Source organism: Festucalex cinctus, chromosome 5, assembly GCF_051991245.1.
Source record: "Festucalex cinctus isolate MCC-2025b chromosome 5, RoL_Fcin_1.0, whole genome shotgun sequence".
Classification (NCBI taxonomy): domain Eukaryota; kingdom Metazoa; phylum Chordata; class Actinopteri; order Syngnathiformes; family Syngnathidae; genus Festucalex; species Festucalex cinctus.
The window spans coordinates 18,472,669-18,493,677 of NC_135415.1; the positions used below are offsets into that span (position 1 = coordinate 18,472,669).

The window sequence follows — 21,009 nt, forward strand, 5'->3', positions numbered from 1 at the left end:
AGGGTTGAACTGTTCTTTGTATACCATGCGGAACCGATTCTACGTTCAGTAAAAGTCATACGATTTTTTTTTTTTCCTCACACAAGCTTTATCAATTGTACAGTTTAGTCTTTTGTATTATATTTAATGCTGATGCAGAGATGTGCTGGTATGTTAGCTGTGTAACAATTTATTGTAAGCAAGACAAGAACAAATTATATGTTATTACAGTATTTGTTGGATGAACAAATGGTTAGAGGCTACTTGAAGACACATTTAGTGACATTGTTTTTTTCCTGGGGGCAACAGCCCAACAGCACTTGTCTGAACCGGCTCACGAATGACTCAGCGTAACCAGAGTCACTAAAATGAACAGAGTTTTGCTACCATTTCACCAGGACGACTGTCAACTTTGAAATAAACAATAGAAAAGTTAACCATGGATAATGCCCGTTCAATATATAAAAACAAAATTTGAATGTGACATCATGCGTGCGGAATCCTCACTTGCTGACAAAGAAGGCTAACTACTAACTTCATCCGCTAATCTTCTCACGTTTCCTTTTGTGCCATAAAGACTGTAATATTTTCATAACCATGGAAAGATAATCTTGCACTTGACTCCTGGTATTGAGTCATTTCGACAGACCCACTTTTGACCATGTATTATTCACGTGTATTCAAGCCCCACTCCGGCCCAGGGAGGAAGTGCTCTCTCCCAGTCTCCGTCACAGGATATCAGCCTCTAATTCATTATTCAACATGCTGGAGCAGGGCCACTCAGTCTAACTCGCATGCTGCTTGGACAGGGGAGCGCAGTTAGGGACGACAGAAGATGCTTCAATCTCTTTGAGGTTTCTTCACACGTTTACTGCACCTTTTCCCAAAGTTGGATACATTGATGGACAAGCTGGTGGACAATTGGTTGGGAATGCTCTGATCAACTACTGCTGTCACTTGAACGTCCCTGAAATGTGATGCAATGTAACGAAGATCATTCTGTCCATAAATACTGTTTGTTTGTCAAACTCGGTGAAATTGGAAGGAGAAGTCTTTTCTAATTTTGTACTGCAATATTATGGCCGGGTTTTGTGCAGGCTGAGCAAAAACTGACATTTTTTTATTTATAGTGTGGTTGCAACTGTCAAGTACAGTTACATGATGTGGCAGGAATTCTTCACTAAAATAACATGCATTTTGCTTTCCAAAACCCCCTGATGCAGCATTTCCTGAAAAGCTATGTCGCCATTCAACACAATTGACCGGACTGATTATTATGAAAAAGTAGCATTGACCGAATTTGAAACAATATTTTGCTTTCATTTTCAACCACTGAAACTTTAATCGATGTAAAGTTACAGTTCAAATTTATGGGGTAGTGAGAAGTGGCGCAGAGATCACATCGAGAGTTTGGAAGAAGATCAATCTTTAATAAATTGGGTCAGCGGAATGAAGGTCTCGGGAGAGGCACGACAGCAGGGGAGAGGATCTGGTTTTGGGTCACTTGTACCCCTGACACAGGCAGCCGCAGACTAGTGAGCAAAACAAGTGAGCACCATCCATTTCCACTCTTGCTTCCTGAGAGTTAATTTCCACTTCTCCGTGCACAAGACCTATCGTTGAAATCCTTCTACTGTTGCTCTTTCTCATTTGCATTTTCCTCTAATTACACCTACTAATTTGTGTCACTTTTGTGTCACAACTAGTTGTTTCTTATTCAGATAAATATATAGACCGATTATCGGCATTGACCTTTTTACGAATCCGAAGGCCGATAAAGCAGGTATCTCACTGATTGGTGAATGCTTGCGAACGTAGCGAAATTTAAGGTTTTCATCACGATTTGTAAGATGGTCACAGACAATTTTTACTTGTTGTAAAGACATTTCGAACATATTCAGGCTTTTTTTCTTTTTTTTTAATTGTCTGCAAAGAACTTTCGAAACCTTTTACAAATCCTGACAAAAACCCTGAATTAGCTACGTACATTCGCATGCATTTATCACTCAGTGAGATACAGGGAATTTTTCATTTATGGATTTATTATATTGAAATTTTGGAAAACTTTACTTGCTTAGTTTTTAATTTAGCTTAACGCTGATGACCTTGGAAGCTCCCTGCCATTTTTGTTTTTAAACAAATTTTTAAACCAAGCTGTCAATTCTTTGTTTAAAATTAAAAGAAAAATGTTTTGTTTTTTAATTACGATGCTAATATTTTCTCTTTTATTGCAAATTAACATCGTCTTGAAATATCAGTTATCGGTCTCCTTGATTACTAATAATCGGTATCGTATCGGCCTCGAAAAAACCATAACGGTCTGTCACAATTAAATATTGAGTTTTGGAAACAAACCCAGTGGGACACTTGACCCACTTGTCATAGAAGGAAAAAGTAAACGATGAATTTAATAATCAACAGAGTGATAGTTAAAACAGTGTTTCGGATTAAGTGCAAACAGACTGTGAAATTATAAATATTACTTCCCCCCCCCTACACATAATTAGATACATGAACCATGCGTTAATAAATTGTTTACTTGCCTTAGCAGGTTCCTTATTGCGCTAATAGGGCATGACAGATTTTGCTTGTTAATAATTGTGCCTGTTGCTTGCTAGAAATGATAGATGGGGTGCAAACAGCTGTGGCATCAAGATGCATTTCATGTAAAACAGGGATGTGAAGATGCGCGTGTGTATGTGTGTGCACTATGCGTTGTTTGGCACATCTTCACGGAGGGGTGTATGTTATCCTTGTCTTTTGGAGTCAGACCCCGGGCTATGTCTAATTGGAGTCTTCACACTTTCAGGCTTGACTCACACTGACACGCTCGACCTTGGCTCTTCTCCCTTTGCCATGAAAAGGGAAAACAGTGACACCGAAACATGCCGCCTTCTTAGCTGAGAAGAGAAACTTCGCTGCGGCGTCTCTCTCTCTTTTTTTTTTCCCCATTTTTCTTTCTCGCTGTCTTTCTTCCGCTGCTGTTCTCAGCTTCAAGAAGAGTCGTCGGCGACATTCTCAGTTCCATTTGTAGAGATGAACTTTTCAACCACGGAGGGATGATTTAAAAGACAAACAAAAAGGTCATATATGTCTTGCCGTGATGTTTAATGCTTGACACATTCTTATTCTTAATTACATTTGCAAAAGGATGTCATTTTTGTACATCTACAGTGTTAGAGTAAGGGGGGGAAGTGCTCTAAGGTCTACACCTCTACTTCTGGGAACCCGGCCATCAATATACCTCTCACCATCCAACGCAACACTTGCTCCCTCAGGTCTCGCTCCCCCTTTTAGCATCCAAGGGCCTGTTTATGGGCTTGATTTTCTCTTCCCATCAGGCGGCATTGATCAAACAGCACGCTAAGAGTTGTTCAAGGTGGACATTACTCCTGATGGCAACCAGCGCTGCAGACTCTTGTGTCAAAACCATGGCCATTATTCACCTGATTGCCCTCTCCGCCATCTCACAGTGGTGGACGTTTCATGATTTGGCAGGTATTTATATCACACACTTCATGTTCAGGTGTGAAGTGCATCCATGCTTTTTTGGTGGTATCCATTTAGTTGTTTAGTCGCCAGGAAGAACCGAGTGTACAGTCGGATGCATGGGTGATTGATATAGTGCGTTTCAGCATAACTTTTTAAAATCTGTGTTGACTAGGTTGTGCGCTTTAAATTTTATTTGAATGCAAAATCTGAATGTTGAACATTTTCTGTAAAATGAGATTATACCAAAGTGTTCAACTGTGTGAAAGCCTCCTTAACTGGACATGTGGTTGTGTTCAGTATTAACCAATCACATTCAAAATAATTTTAAATAGGAGTCAGCACACACATGCCACTATTTAAAATGTCTGATTAACACCAAAGAAACTTCAGCTGTTCAAATAATAGCAAAACGATTATTCCCTAACGTGGAAGGAAGTCAGGACAAATCCTGAGCTGGTGATTCACATTTTGCATTTTTTTAAAGCATTTGATCAAAACGAGATTCAACAAACTGATATTCTACACCAAAAAGAGAATTGGTGAACCAATTTAAGATGACAAATTTTAATTGACTAACGTAAAATAAAATGCTTCAATTGTTAACACACAATTTAATTAAGTTACCCCAAAGTGAATACATTAAGTTTAATTTATGAGTTTATTAAACTCAATATATCCACCTAAATTAAGTTATTTAAAAGTGACTCCAATCAAAGTGTTAAGTTTAATGAACTCATTTACTGACTTTAGAATAACTTTTGCTGTTGTGATTTTTTTTAATATATTTTTTTTAAAGTTGGTCAACAATTGATTTTGTAACCTGAAGTGTGTTCAACAATTCTCTTTATTAGAGCACCCTTTTCCATTCTCACAATAGTCCCATTGGGTGAAATATCAGTATCAGTACGGCGGGCCAACCCATCTATCCCATCCATTCACTTAACCTCACAAGGGTCACCATTTGTAAATAAAGGTGTAAAATTGTTTTCTTCACGTAAACAGCAATGGAAGTAACTAAATACAATTTTATACTTGGTTCAGTTTAAAATAGCACAAATGTACAAAGTACATGAGTTAGTAGAATTGCAGAAATGTTTTTTTCTTTTCTTTGATGTACCAGTATGAGTATAATGAAAATTGTATATGCGAGTATGTGTATTTCTATTCATTTTATGTACATAGTCATACGCTATATGAGCAGGATTACAGATTTTCCTTTATTGAAATGTAACCTATTGTATTAATAATTAAATAAGTTAAAAGATACAAAGAATAAGGGGTAGGACTAGATAAGTTTTCAACTTCTTCCTACTCCCTTTGAACATGTAAATTGTCATTAATTATTGTATGTTTCTTTTTATTTTAAATGATCTTTTCTGCTACTTGTCTATATTTGTGTTTATATGTTCAATAAACAAACAAACAAACAAAAAAGTAGTAAGCCAAAGTCATGTTGCTACCACCACTTACACAAAAAGAAGGCAAACTGTACATCAACCGGAGGAAACAAAAATGAGGGTTTCATTTGTGTCAATCAGTGATGTTCAAGTTGATTGGGAGGACGACGGGGACAAAAGCGTGACCTTTTTTTTTTTTTTTTTCCCCTTCAAACTTGACTGCAATCCATTCTGAGTGAGTTGATTCTGTAAACTGAGCGCCACGGCGTCCATGCATCTGTGTAAGCGCCAGTTGGCATAATAGGCTCACCTCATTTGTTTCGTGGGCCTACTGTGACACAGTTCACCGTGACCTCAGCCTCGCAAACATGTGCCACGTGCTGTTCCTTTGTAAAAGGGCTGTCCTATCTTTTCAAAGGGCAGTATGACACACATTAAGACGCCAATTCTTTGTTAGTGGTGCACGCTGAGCAGGCTGTGTACAGTACGTGTCAGGACATCTGAATAATGACCCCTAACTGTGTTACACCCCACTTGAACTGTACGATCAGGACTCTTTGTCTGCCTCAGTTTATGGAGATGCGCTAAAGGGGACACAAATTATTTTATTTTTATAACAGTCTCTCTGTGCCTTCTCACCATCAATTGCTTTTTTATGATCTGTCATATCAATATCATATATATTTGATTTGTGTTGTCCAAACTTTATGCCAATTAAGGCACCGATTTATTAAATAAATAAAAAAAAAAAAATCATCAGGTGTATAATTAGTAAATGTTTATGAGGCTGCTGTTATAGTTACCTTGGCTTGTTATGTGGTTTTGTTTTAAAATTGGACCAACTTGGAAGTCACCACCAGAGTTATTATAATTTTGGAATCATTTTTAGCTTGTTTTTATTTTGTTTTTTTAATTTACGTAGTTGATTTTAATTACTTTTGACAGTGGTTATTTTAGTTATTTAATAAATCCTTAGTTTTAGTTTAGTTTTAGTTAGTTTCAGTATTAGCTTTAGTTTTTCGTTCTTTTTCTTTTTTAAATATGTATTGTGTGCAATATAAAAAAAAAAAAAACATGGGAGCAACGTCATCTGAAGGTGTTTTTTATTGGCTGCTGCTAGAGGACGTCACTTCTGTGTGACACACTTTTAAACGTCCTTATTCTGGTGGTTAATATCAAAATAAATCTACTGTACTTAAAATCTCATTTAATATCATCCTCAAAGGCGCTCATGCATTAAATTAATTACCAAAGACTAAAACGAAGGACATTTTTGCTATAATTATAGTTTGTTAGTTTTGTAAACATAAAATGTAGTGTCAGTTTTCGTCTTTTTAAAAAAAAGCATTTTCGTTTTTATTTTATTTCGTTAACGAAATTGTTTTTTGAATTTTTGTTTTTTTCGTTAGTTTTAGTTAACTAAAATACACTTGGGAACCACAGATCGTGCTCCACTTTAGACGTTCATTTGCCATCAAAGGCCGGGAATACTGTGCAAATACGTCTGCAAAGGCTTCGTTTTCCCTCCCAGAATCGAGTTAACAGTGTCTCATTACATTTACGACTCCAGCAAGAGACCTTTGGGGCCTGATCCTTAGATGAGGACGAGCCCTCTTGTTGAGTCGCATCTCGGAGATGCACAGAGAAAAGGTCCTTAAGAATATCTTTATCACATTGAGACAGGAGGCGCAATTACGCCCGCCGCGGTTTCAGCAAGAATGCGCAGATAGCCGTCATGTTGAGTGGGTTTGAGGCTGTAGGCGGCGTGCCAGGGGAAGGTCAGAGTGTCCATCTTGTATCTGGATTTGTCAGCTCTGCTCCTACATGTGTTTCATCAGCACAGAAGAGGAAAAAATATATAAAATGTTTCTGTGATTGCTGCACTACCGTATTGAAATAGCGTTAAGAGTTGAATATAGACTTTTGAAGGTGATTGCAATAGAAAGTAAGAAAATAACATTTAAGAGAGAGTTGAATATAAACATAGAGTTGAGTTGAATGATGGGAGTCAGCATAATAACTATGATTTACAATGCCAAGTTGAGCAATTCTAATCTATCACAACTAGCTATCTAGCTTCACTAAAGGAACACTTCCTTCACAGGAAAGAGAGATGAAACAAAGTGAAATCCAGCACCAACCTGACACCACCTACCACTCAAAGTTACAAAACTAGAAATTTTCACCAACCACAGAAATATCTAAATCCCAACAGATTAGGGAGACCTCAAGAAACCAGAGGAAAGACTAAAGGAATGAATGAAGGAAGGAAGGATAGATGAAGCAGCCAACCTTGGTGTTTCAAACGATCAGTTAACGAGCAAGCTCTGCGTAAAGCCTGATAGCAATCCTCAGCTGTGTTGTCTAAGGGAGACATGAAAAACAGGGGTACTCGAGGACTAGGGTTGAGAACCACTGCCATATGCCTTGAAATTGGGGGGGGGGGGAATCATATTTTATATTTTCAGTAAAGTAGGGTAGGGAAACTGGTGGGGTTCAGTACCTCCAACAAGATTAAGAACCACTGCTCTAAAATCATCTGAGCGTTTTCTCTCACCGCAAAGACTTTGCACTCTTTGCATTCATAGCTTTATACAATGCTTGCATTCGTAATTCATACAGAGTAAGGCGATAAACACACCATGAAAGTGGGTGCCAGAAGAAGGAGGGGCCTCCCAGGGGACTTCCTGTTCTCATTTGTACCTTATCCATATCATTTCTCTGGTCCCATCTGTTTGCATGCTCAAATCCCCCTGGCTTGCACTAAACACAGTGCTGTGCAGGGAGAAACGAATGGGGCAATATTTGGTATTTAAATGCGGTCTGTGTGATGCATGCAATTGCTCTTATGAAGCCGTGTCCCCAGAGTAACATTTGGGTACTGCTGAGCGTGTTACACATGCAGCAGGGTGAGGCAGCGGCACCCACGCGCTGTAAGCCGAACGCAAAAATGAATAGGATAGGCGCTTAAGAGGGAATAAGTAATGCTCTACCAGCAGGCTCTGCTTGTTGTGCGTATGAGTTACTTTGTAAAACATTTTTCTTTCCTCAGTGGATGCTCATTTCCTTATGACTCACTTCACTTGTCAGGCAATTACCCTTTCCCCAAACCACAAACATCCAATGTCTTGAGCTGTAGCAGAATGCAACACAACGGCACAGTGTTCCGTGTCACGTCGAATGACTGATTATACTGTAGATTTGAAAGAGAAGCCCTGATGATCACTGTACGCATACACCTCAGGCGAGAGGCGTGTCGAGGCATCGTCAAACCGACCGCCTGTTGGGTTTGACAGGTGCCGGGAACTTGTGTTGGCGAAATCCTCAGTGGGGACGTTGGACATCAGAGCACGCCCTCTGACCCCCAGAGCGTAGGCCTATCCCCTGCCGACCGGGAGGATGCCTGTCTTTTCTTTGTAATCCACAGTTGACAAGTGCCTCTTAAGGCCTTCTGTTCTTTTGGGGCTTCTGTCAGGGTGACTCACAGACAAATACTGTAGCTGCTGCAACTTATTTTATATTCATTAACAACACTAGGAACTTGTTCAGAGGGGTTTTGTTCAGAATGAAACAACCGAGCATGACTAATAAAATAAACGCATACGATACTTAGGGTAACCAGATTTTCAGAATTAAAAAGTGGGACACTTACGATTTTGCTGAAAATGAAATATAAAATACATTTTCACCAAATTATAACAAATGTAATCAGTCATTCTGGTTGTGCCATTAGTTTAGCTCATGCTAAATAAATCTTGGCTGACCGTTCAACAGCTGTCAACAATAAAATGCACTTTTCCATTAACTTTTTTTGCTCGTTTGCGCGTGTACCTTGTGCAATATATGGCACCAGAAAAGCTCACCTTGCATTGTGTCTGACTGGTGGCCGCAGAATTAGGCTAGTGGGACTACAGCTCCCATGATTTTTAGACATGGAAGCAGGAAGTAGTTTAGTTTCCCGTTATGAAAACACACCTGCTTGTGTTTCAACAATTACATTCCTTTACAATTGCTTTATTATATGAATCTCTATGACAACTGTGTGATTGACATTCACATGTCCCAAACAATTGGGTAGCTGACTGGACTTAAAAAAAATTAAATAAATAAAAAAAATGCCAGGAGAGGCCCTGTGGAATAGTGGCACAAAACAAAACTGTATTTTGCGTTTCTTGGCAGAACAGTTTTTAAAACGGTTCTTTTTTTTTATTTTTTATTTTTATAAGTAATAGCGTTAGTTATGCGAGGTGCTATTGATAAGGTCTAAGTAGGGCTGGGCACTGAAAACAGTTTTCCCTATCGCGGTGAACGGAGAGGAGCTAGTTTAGTAAAGAGGTAGACTACTGTTCATCAGTCATTTGGAATTGATTTGGGTTTGAAATGTCAATTGGGTTTGCAAAATGTCCTTAAAGACTGTTGAAAGCAAAGCATGTAGCCACTTGCAGAATTGAACACCTTGTCATAGACACAATGCCCGTATTTAGAATGCTAACAGTTAGCATTATCAGTATATATTTACTACTTTGCTGTTTAGATGTGACATTTGTCTTTGTTTTCATTGAAAAAATGAGAATAATGTGTTCAAGTGTATTTGTTTTTAACGTGCAGTGTGTTATTTACTGGTATTGTACAAGAATTGCCTTCACTCTTTTAAATTTATTAAGTACCTTACATAACACTGACTTTAAGGGAAAACTAAATTTCCCTTCCGTTTATACCCGCTTCTTAGTGATGCATTTTACGTGGGCTGTTCTCATTATTTGAGACTAATGAGAAAGAGAAATTGGGTTTTTGCTCGTCTTTCCTATCGGCCTGCTTGCCTGCCTGTGTCGGCTGCTTGAGGTTGTCACGCTGCACTGAGCTCCTGATGTGGCGTACGAGGCAGGACAATCATTATTAAGCACATTTCAGGCTCAATTACCACTCAAATGCACAGCCATAAAGGCTCCACCGCAGGCTCCCAACAGATGGTTGTGGGTGTCAGGTAGACAGCCCTGGTGACGTCTATGTCAGACGTGGAGCTGTGATGTAGAGGATCCGGGAAGCATACTGGAACCAAAATCTGCTCGTAGCGATCTGGTGTGTAATTTATCCACTTTATTACGATAACAATTCACAGGACAATTAAGAGTGCTTGGCCTCAAATTTTCTCTACATCTCTAACAAAATTCTGCTGCAAAACAGTCAATGTTGGTGAGTTTGAGATTTTATTAGGAAAAAAAAAACCAAAAACACCTAAGTCCTTTATCACCAAGGTGACCAATATTAGCAAATGAATAGCAGTTTGAAGCATTAAGTTTCCAAAGTTCCAAATTACATCAGCTCACCTCATTTTAGACAATTTTTGAAACCGATTCCAGGCAGAAGGAACAGCAGACTTCAATGCTTATTTTCCCATTTCAGCAGAGAAACATAGAATTCCTTGGAGTCAAGGCGCTAACTTCCCTCTAATTGATGGCTATCGATTTGTAAGAATGCTGGAAGCAGACCCCAAAATAGCTTTCGCCTGTAAATGAGGAAAATAACAGTGGTTAAATGAACGTATGGTGTTTTGTTTGCCCATTTTCTGCCTTGGTTTGGAAGGCACACGGCCAAAATCATTATTGGGGTTAAAAAGTGTTTTGAAACGGTCTCGTCTTGATTGCAAGTGGACACAATTTTCGAGTTTTTTTTTTTTTTTAATGTTTGTTTTTTGTAGTAGCTTTTATCAGACAGAAAGTAATGAATGCATCTCCTGTATCTTTTTCAATAGCATTTCTTTTAAATTGCTATTTTATTAATGTTATCCAAAATTTACTGCAAAATGTAATGTTTAAAGTACATCATAGTGCATTGTGGCAGGACTAGATTAAGAATCTATTGTGAATTAAACAGTGCTTACCTTTTTGTAGGGTATTGCGGCTCACTGACTCGTCTGGCATTTAATAGTGGCCTCACTTGTGAGAATCCAAAGAGATAGTAAATACACAATGTAAAGATATTAGCAAGTTTGGGGGGGGAATAAAGATAGTTGATCACTGATTGGATCAGATGATGAGCAATATATCTGTTATATTCACTCTATACTCAACCAACGCCATTTGTGGACGATACACTGGCGTGGCCCATGGATAGTGAAAATGCACATATAATTGATGCCATTTGAAATGCATTGGGGGAAAATGCATACACCAAAACAATGCTGATAAAAAATATATATATATATATATAACATTATGTAATGTCTTATTTCATGGAGCCGATCAATGACATCATTGATTGATCGGACAAATTAAGACATTCGTCGATCACCGGGCTTGCATTAAAATATCGGCTGATCCCGATTCAGCCGATCAGATTAGTCTAAAGTCTATCCAGTTTTTACTGTTTCCTTTTTATGACATTTTTGTTTGGTGGCATGCCATGAAATTATCGAAGTTTGGCTACCATGTGACAAAATGCATTTTATCTTCATTTGCGTTTTTCTAAAGAAGTTAAACCATTATCTTTTTACTCGAGCGTTAATGTAGAGGAAAAACTGTCAGTCCAATATAAAACTGTCCAGCCAAAGGCTTTGTGTTATGTGTGGTTCAGAGAAGAGACGTTCCATAGCCCTCAGATAGTGACTCACTCTCTGCTCTACAGACAGCCAAATTATATAAAGATAATCACATTCAAAGATAAGCCAGTTGCAGTTCCCCTCGGAGCACACAATGTTACTTAGTCAGTTGAGCCTGCCAGGGAGAATTACCCGTGGCACATGTGAAAATCTAAGCCTATAGGCCAACTGGGGGCACATTTAAAACCTCTTCACTTGCTTATGAACCAACAGTGCCTTGTTTTCAATTTGGTATATTCCAAAACCCGACAAAAAAAAAACCCTCCCCTCCTCCCCAAAAATATTTGATGCCTATTCGTTCCATGATACCAGCTTTATTTTTCAGATTTTTATTTTTTTTATTTTTTTCACGAGCCCAATTTCTTTTAATGCGTTTGAAGTTTCTCCACAGCCTCATTTCACCCAGTTAATAAAATTAGGAAACCATTTGTACTGTTAACATTTGATGTCGCGAATATGAAACTAAGAAGCACTGCATGGATTGACTGATTATGATAATGCTGATTTGCTTGTGCTATTTTGACTCCGAGACTGCGGGAGCTAACATAGCAAGTAGCAGTTTTATTCTAGCACATCAAATCAAGAGCTTTGGTTTTCCTCCAAAACAACCTAGAGATACAACAGCAATGATCTTTGAACTGTAAATCACATTTGAAAGCGGTTCGCATCTCCAATTTGCCGCGTTTCAGCTGCTCATCAGAGTATCTCCCGAGTGAAAGTGAGCGTGCTGAAGATGCTACACTTTGCTTTTTTTTTTTTAAACCACCCACCTGTGCCCGTACCACCCACCTCAGCATCTGAGTCACACTCAGCCTGCCGTCTCTTTCAGATGGGCTGAGAGGGAGAATCAACAGTACAGCACAGGACAGCTCAGCCAACGTGTGTGGGCGGATCAGCCTTATGGCTTCAGTCATTCATCCGTCCGTGATGGCATCAAAGACACAAAAGCAGAGAGAGAAGGTGAGCGCGCGAAAGAAAACAACTCAAACGAGATGTCAAGCAGAGAATATGAGAATATGAGGGGGAGGTGAGGATGCAGAGACAGATTGTGAAATAAGAAACACAAGAAGGAACAGGACAGACAGGCCAGACATGCAGAGAAGAAACTGCACGGCAAACAAAGCAAACATGACAATTGTATTCCCAACGTCCATCGCCTGACACACTGGAAGGAAGAGCGGTAATATTACCGTCAGCGCAACTCATGCCCAGGAACTTCCTTCAGCGTGAGCCTTGGCATGAGCTCTGAAGCTTTTGTTCTGCCACATAACATTAGCGAGTGGGCAGGCAGAAGAGACAGGGCCTGCCTCTGAGATGTCAGCAAAGAATGTGAGACCAGTTCAACACAAGCAAAGCAATTGTGCAGAAGTGACACAGGTGACAGTGACGCTTCCCCCTACTTGACACTAATGCTATTGAGATTCTGTCTCTTTTGCCTTTGCGAACGAGATTTACCCGATGTCGTCACTGTTTAAAGCCAAGCATGTGATTAAGGTTCTCTTAATTTGTCATCTTCTCAAAGCAGTATTTTCATTTAATCAAACACATGCCTACTTCATTATTCTTGTGTTTATGACAGAATACAGACTGTAGACACCTCCTCGACTCTTTTCTCTCTGCCTGTGCCTCAAAATGCATAATTCTTGAATACATTAAGTCCTTTCTCCTTTGGCTATGACAAGCACAGTTCTGAGAAGCTATCCTCCGTTAAGCTCCTCGACATTGAGCCTTTAGATTGATCTTACTTAAAGACTTGACTGTTGGGAGATTGTCTCCTTTTTTTTCCCTCCATATTGTCTCTTTATCCACAATTTCCTCCAGCGCTAAACAGATGATCTTACTGTGAGACCATAGCTGCTAAATAGCACTCCCTCATCCCATCAAGGAATCTTTGTTCTTAAGTGCTGACGCGACAATGCTTCAACTGGAGCAAAAAGCAGATGGGTAGCCATGTTGTTCAATCCCCACGATCGGGTGTGCGCCGTGTGTTAATGTGATTAGTGAGACATTAACGCCTCCACGCTCAACCAGGCAGATACCATACAATAAGTCCCTCTCGCTTGCTTTCTTTCTCTCATGTTAAAGACGGCTGCTTCAAACCCCGTGGTCATTCCGTGGTTTATCTTAATCCTTGGGGAATCTAGTAAAGCAATGCATATACTGACATTGACCTTATGCTAGCCAAGGCACATTATTATTCATGACTTTAGTGAGATGGCTATAATGAAGGCCACGAAGGTAAGAGTCTAATGAGAGAGGAGTTTTGTGTCGATGAGTGTTAACAAGACATCTATTTACATCTTGAAGTCACATTTTATGCTTAATCTTTCTCAAATGTTTAGGCTACATAAAATGTTCATTGTGATGCTAAACTACCTTGCATGCAGGTAGTCAGAGATCCAAGCACTTGGGTGCTACTTGCGCCAAACTAGCTAGCTAGCAATGAGCTTCGGCTGGCTACTTGAGGCGGCCAAACATGTTACTAAGTCGCTCCTAAGTCAATTTTGTCTCAATGGCAGCGAATAAGATTCACTTCTGACAAATATCATCACGAAGTGATGATGATGAAAGCCTCGCTGATTGCTAAGCTAACTTATGATTCACATGCAGTCGTGAAACACAAATTAACCGCCTTGGCGACTGAGTACACTTTTCAAAGATGTCTGGCTGAGCCCGTGTTAAAGCAAAGTATATTCAACTTTAAAATAAAATAAAGTAAAATAGCAGGAAATTTAACAAGTGTCTTAATCAATACGCTACACATCTAAACAGTACCGAAACCAGAACCCAGAAATTAATTACATTATGGCGTACATCAGCTGAGAGGAGTGGCCTACAAGCTTAAAAGTATTAATGGCTAATGATAATTATGGCTCTTCCTAAATCGATCTTTGAATGCATACAGCCTAAAAAAACTGACAATTCACATTGGGGTACACTCTACCCACTGCTTTATCAACAATGTTGAGTATGATGCTTGTGGTTCTGAAGTGAAGTAGTTCCAACGTGAAACCCACTTCCTTAGATGAACATACTTGGCTTTCACTGCCCTTCTCTGAGGACGATACACTCATAGCTCCTTCTCCTCCCACTCCTCCTTATGCACCATCCCACCTTCTTTTTCCACCCATCGCTTTGCCTTCTGTTCCATTTTTCAGCCCCCTCAACCTTCTGAGCTACAGTCGATGCCCAAATCCTTTGCAACACACAGCACAAGCTAGAGAACAGTGAGAGGAGGTGCTGTAGTTGGACAAAGGAGGTGCAGATTGAGAGGGACTGCAGGGAGTTCTGCTGAGACTGGAGAGTCTAGGGAGGGAGAGCGAAAATAAGAGCTTGAGAGAAGACAAACGAGTGAGATTGACAACACAGCCAATGAGCTTTTAGAGATCATCAGGGGTGAATTTGTCTGAAAAAAAAATAAATGTTTTAATTAAAAGTAAATCTTTGTGTGACTGGCAGAACAAAGAATTGTTTTTTCTGCGTGTCCACCTGTTGGGGAAACAATAACCACATCTAAGGTAAAATGGGTGACTTGGTAAGGGTTGGGAAACACTCCCATAGTGCATTGCATTGGCGTTAGAGTGACAACCAGCGGCCACAGTTGGACGTGAAAGGGTCCTTTGATTAATGTTCAAAGGCTATCTAGGACACAGAAGCGGAACCACCATCAATTCAATAGCTGTATGATTGTATCCCAACTCTACTGAGCAATATTGCTTTATACAGACCATGTACATGAATGTACAGTACCAATTCAAATATCTTTGAGTCAAAGCATGCTCAGAATGTGTGTCTGTGTTTGTGCATGTTTTAAAGTAATTTAGGGAAAAGGGTGAAGGGATTACAGCTGTCTCGTGGCTGTGGGAAGGAGCAAAGCATTTCTTCCCATTGGTCATTCCCATGAACCCTTGCACTGCAGGGGCACGGTGGGAGGCAAAACTGAGGACAGGGGAGTGTATCACCGCTGGCTACACGATGCACAGTCTAACTGCCAGCCAAACATTGAAGAAGAAAAAGGAGATTTGATCCCTTTGCTCATAAATTACTGATGGCATTAAGTGCTTTATATTTTTATTCAAACAGATCAATTTTTATTCAAACAGGTTAACTTTTGAGCTTTTCTCTGAGCGCAAAACAGCAATACCTTTGCCATAGCATCAGTCCACTGTCAATAGTTTTTGCAGATGTGAGATGTGCCAGGCACTCTATGGAGGGCATGATTAGGACAAGAAGCTGGGCATCCTATGCCAGAAAACAGCCAGAACAGACTATGATAGGGGTGAAAAATCCAGAACACTTCATGGAATTTACAAGCTTGTCATGGTTTCCCTCCTATATCCTACAGCAAAGCACATTTACTATGCAGGAAACGGTGGAAATAATCATATCAAGAAATGGTGTTCGGGCAGCTGGAGGAGACTGCTCAACTTCCAATTCCTTCACTGTCAAAGCTTGAATGGATGTCTTCACAGAAATTTTCCTGGAGGGGAAAAATGGAGTTGCTATACGTTTCACATCTTGGCACAAACTAGTTGGGTATCTTTGTTGAAGTGTACATTCCATGAAATATGTTTCTGTAATTTGTCACATTAAAATTGGGAGCAGATTTGTTTGCTGTGGCAATTGTTGTTGAGTTATGTCCTACCAGACTGTCTGCCACAGTGGTCTGTTGTTGTGTGCAGGAAGCTCAAGATATGTTATGGGGCTTGCAAACTCCTCACATGAAGGCTCAGATTCGAACCCCCGGCCTCAGAACTTTGAGACAGATGTACTGACCACTTAACCATTGTGTCACCTTGTCACCAAAGTGTAGATTTTTTTTGTTTTTAAGTTTACAATATATATGAGTAAATGCATCTGCTCACGCATGTAAACGTGTTGTGCCGAATGTTTCAGAAACTGGAATTTTGACCTTAATCCAAATATTCGTAGTCACTGATGGCTTAGGTGATATGATGATGTCACATTTAGGACATAGTATTGGGCCCAACTCCACCGAATCTGGAAGATTGACCGGTAGACTCTGAATTAAGGAATTGTATATTGGCGTTTTTGACTTGGCACTCATCCTTTTCCGAGGTTGGTCTTAATACAGCTCATAACACAGATGACTAAAAACAGACTCAAATGAGCTCTGGTTAACATTTCTTTTGGCTTTCACATAAAGGTCATTAAAAATTTTACAAAATACACAACGGGGGAAAAAAAGATGTGTATCAACACTTTGCTATAATTAAAAAGAGGGTGTATCACACGAATATGTCAGCAGTCCATACATGATTAGGTGTGCTTAAATTCTTTGTCCTAGACACAAGATCATTAGTTCCTCCTTGGCCTGCCTTTAAGATAGTTTCTGCTTTACAATCAGGCCAACAAAACGTTACCCTGGAAAAACAAAAAATAATAACGCAGTTAATTCCCCTTCACTTTTTAAATAATAAAAAGGTGTTCATTACTTTAATTTTTAGTAAGGAAATTAGTCACCCCTAATGTTTTTTTCGTGATGTATCTTTGTGTGACATGTAACATCTTTGAATGGACAATGATGAACCATTGAATGACAAATTCATTTGCACCACTCTGTAGCAAAAATACTATTATTCATGATCAAATGTGGAAACTAACTTACATGGAGGCAAGAGGAAAGTCCAGAAAATTACTGAGGATAATACACAGACCCATTCAGAGAAAACATTAGGCAGAGCCCAGCTAATGAATATTTTTGTAAGCTGACTTTGAGGTCTCATGTTGGGCTTCTTTGACTCGTTTTTTTTTTTTTTCTTTTTCCTGAAATGGAATATAAAGACTTGATAGTCAAAGCTTCAGAGATGAGAATCAAATATGACAAGGAAAAACAAAAAGGCTTATGTCTTATAAATCATGTCTCTTCACCCTTTTAAAGTGGAAACATCTACCACCTAAAAAAAAAAAAGAACAAGTACATTTCTTACCTTGCTGCACTTGAACCGTTGAATGTGTGATTTGACTTGTCTTAAACTTCATTCAGTAATATGATGGAAACTCCTCATTTTATATGCCAAAGGTTGAATAATTTGGAGTTGAATCAACAATTTCCGGAATGCCTCAAAAGTCCAATAAAACTTGGGGTTAAACCATCATCACTTGTGATGCCACTTGAGACTTCAGCAGTTCTTGTGAGACTTCAGCTCAACAGACAACAGACGCATTAAAGGCCTTTCACACTGCACTTGGCTTTCTTGGTTTGACAGTGCCCCGGCACAAGCGTCGCAGTATTTGGAAGTGATTACTTAGCAGCCTACTAGGAAGTAGCCTGAAGGCTTTTCCTACTGTTTTAGACTTGAAGTAGTCTGCACCTCGGCAATATGGATTTGGATCAGTGTGATGCAGCTCTTCCTTCATCACTGCCTTCTTTAACACATCATATATGTCATTTCTCTTGTGTGTCTCTGAGCAACTCATTTTATTTGATTATTTTACTCCATGTTCTCCATGCCTTAATGTACAAGTCCGCCAAAGTCTTTTGCTGTTAGCACTCTGAAATCACTCAGCCAACCCCACCCCCATTTGATTCGCTGACAATATTCCTCAAAAGAATGTTTTTTCGAGGATGACTGTGATGGCCACATTTGTCTGTCAGACACCTTCAACGGGTAAGCAGTTTGACTTTTAGCTTCACTATATAGTGATCAACTTTTGTCTTTTAGTTGTATGAAGGGACTATTAAATAAATAAATTACCTGTAGAGTGAGTAAAGGTTTTACAACAAATCATTGCAAATACTGTAGAACAAAATGGCCAAGAACCAAACGGACATTTATTTTTGAAGAGTCTTGATTAAAATACTATTTAACATCTGTGGAAGAAGGTGGAACATAAGGTCTGGAGTAGATGCCCTTCAAACCTAAGACAATCGGAGCAGTTTGTTCATATGGAGTGGGCCAAAATGGACAATTACGGAAATTCTTTGATTGCCTTAACTTGCTTTTTGTATTGGCTGCTTTCATGAGTTTTTTTTTTTTTTTAAGGATTATTTTGTTGGTCCACAAAAATAAAACTGCTTTTAAATTGTATTAGGTAGTTTTCACTATTTTTAATGTATAATTTCTTTTGTTTTATGTATGTGTCTCAATCATCACTTGCATCAGCTGCTGCCTGCTGTAGTTTCTTGTGAGAAAAACAGAAAATTTGCTTCAGAACTTAAGAAAAAAAATGTGATAATAGGGTGTTCCTGTTCTTTCAGTGTGTTGTCGGAATCAAATCTCAAGACCAACACTTTGAATGACGTGATCATGACATATTGATATCTGAGAATGTCACCTTTTGTTTCTCACCATCAGCCACAGGGAGCACAGAGAGCACATACGGGAGTGACACCATTGTCACCTTTTTTCCTGGGCCTTTGATGTTTCAAAAGTATTTTGAAACTCCCGTATCTAAGAGGTCTACTGCACCCATTGGACTTTGTGGCAATACAAATTTGAAAGGGACAATAAATCAAATTGTTGACCTTAGTCACAAGAATACAATTTGAGTCAGTTTGCTCTCATGACTGACAATAAAGAGAAGTGTGTCAGTGTATCATCCAACAAAAGAAGCTGGTGAGAAAGGGTTTATTTTCAGATATCCCTTACTGGATTGTAAAATACTGTACTGTGAATTAGTCACTGTAGATGTACGCTCTATGTGTGTTTTGGGGTCAGAAACGAAAAAGTGTCCCCACATTGCAAGCATACTCAGCATTATTATGCCACTGAGCTGGTGGCAATGATTATAAATAAAAAATAAATAAATAAATAAATAGTCATTTGCAGGAATAAGCGGTCAAGAAAATGGATGGATGGATGGACGGATGGAAGACATTTGTGATGGAAAAATTCAAGTAAACTTAAAACCAACATCCAGCAGTGCAAATCAGCCCCTCGTCTGTGTAACCTAACTTCCTGTGAACATTAATTAACCTGTGCAAGGAATATTTTGTTCCTCTGGATGCCTTGGCGGTCCATGTGACAGACTGCATAGTTAAACCCCCCCTGTGGTGCTTTTGACACGTAATAAAAAATTTCACTTAAACCATTCATAGTGAGTGAAAGTGAAAAAGCACCACTTTTTTATTATTATTATTATTATTTTTTTAATTTATTATTTATTTTTATTATTTATTTATTTGTTATTATTTTATTATTATTATTATTATTATTATTATTATTATTAGGGATGTTCGATACCACTTTTTTTTCAGACCGATACCGATACTCAGACCCTCAGTACTCACCGATACCGATACCAAATGCCGATACCAGTAGTACATTTTGACAAATAAAAAAACAAAATCACTAAAATATATTTTTAAACAAATATATTTCCTTTAATTTTGACAAAAAAACAAAACAAAACAGCACAGTCACTCTTCAATAGTCTTAACGGTCAAAATAAAACACAAACATGCTCTTTTAGTTTAAGATTCACAATTTTGAAGTATTGTGAAGTTTTGGTGTAAAACTGCTGCAAGCTAGCGCCAGTTAAAGGCAAGGAGGACTCACTTAACGTCTTCCCCCTCTGCCATCGGTCGCTTGTACTCGTCTGTGTCACGAGTACTCGAGTACTTGAAAAAAGGCTGGCATCGGCCCGATACCGATACCTGGTATCGGTACTCGCCCATCCCTAATTATTATTATTATTATTATTATTATTATTATTATTATTATTATTATTATTTAAGACATTTTAGATCCGATTTCTGTTTTGGTACATGGCACAACACTTATTCTTTGTTAGATCACATTTTCAATCAAATTCTTTCAAATTGCATCTGTAAGAGTGTACTGAGATCAGTGAGAGCAAGAGTACAGTACAGTATAATTGATAGTATAGTTTCAGGGTAGACATTATATAAAGGCAGTTTGGCCGTTCACTGTCTGAAACAAATCCAGACTTGACAGTCATACAAGGTATATGGCACATTAGAAAGCAAGATTTTTCTTTGCTATTGCATGCACATTTTGAGATCCTCCACATTTTGACTTGCTTCACAAGCATATTACATTCCCCTATTAGCATATTACGTTCATCTGACGATTAGCGTGGACTTTAAACATAGAAGGGCCAAAACATGCCGTATGAAAATCAAACAGCACTAAGAAACTAAGCCACCAGAGGGTGCTAGAACTGCACAAATAGAAATCAACCTGAACTTCTTTTTTTTTTTAACAGATGTGCTGCTTTTAATTATCATGACAGGACGACGACGATATTGTGGTAGTTTTAATATCGAAATCAACGTAGACTGTACGGTAAACCACATCATATTTTTCTAGTTGGACCCTGTTCAGCTCGAGGCCTTTGTCTCACTAAAATAATCCAGTCATGAGCTGTTTGTGACTGATTTTTAGCTGGAGGATTGTCTCCACTGGCAAATCATTTCAAATGCCATCAAATCTCAACAGCATTAATGTCCCTTTGGACACCACAGGTGTAGAGTAATGAGTTACAATATTTCAACCCCCTGACATCACAAACCTAATGGCTTCTGTTAAATTATAAATTACTCAATTAAAAATGAGA

The 21,009-nt window shown here is 38.8% G+C and overlaps 1 protein-coding gene across 1 annotated transcript in view; it reads left to right on the forward strand.

Moving 5' to 3' along the window:
- mef2cb (myocyte enhancer factor 2cb) overlaps positions 1–21,009 on the forward strand; it is a 262,080-nt gene that overhangs the window by 24,584 nt on the left and 216,487 nt on the right. Inside the window, exon 3 of the mRNA XM_077522053.1 lies at positions 12,296–12,426. The gene's annotated coding sequence lies outside the window, so the exon portion shown is untranslated. The remainder of the gene's footprint in view (positions 1–12,295; positions 12,427–21,009) is intronic.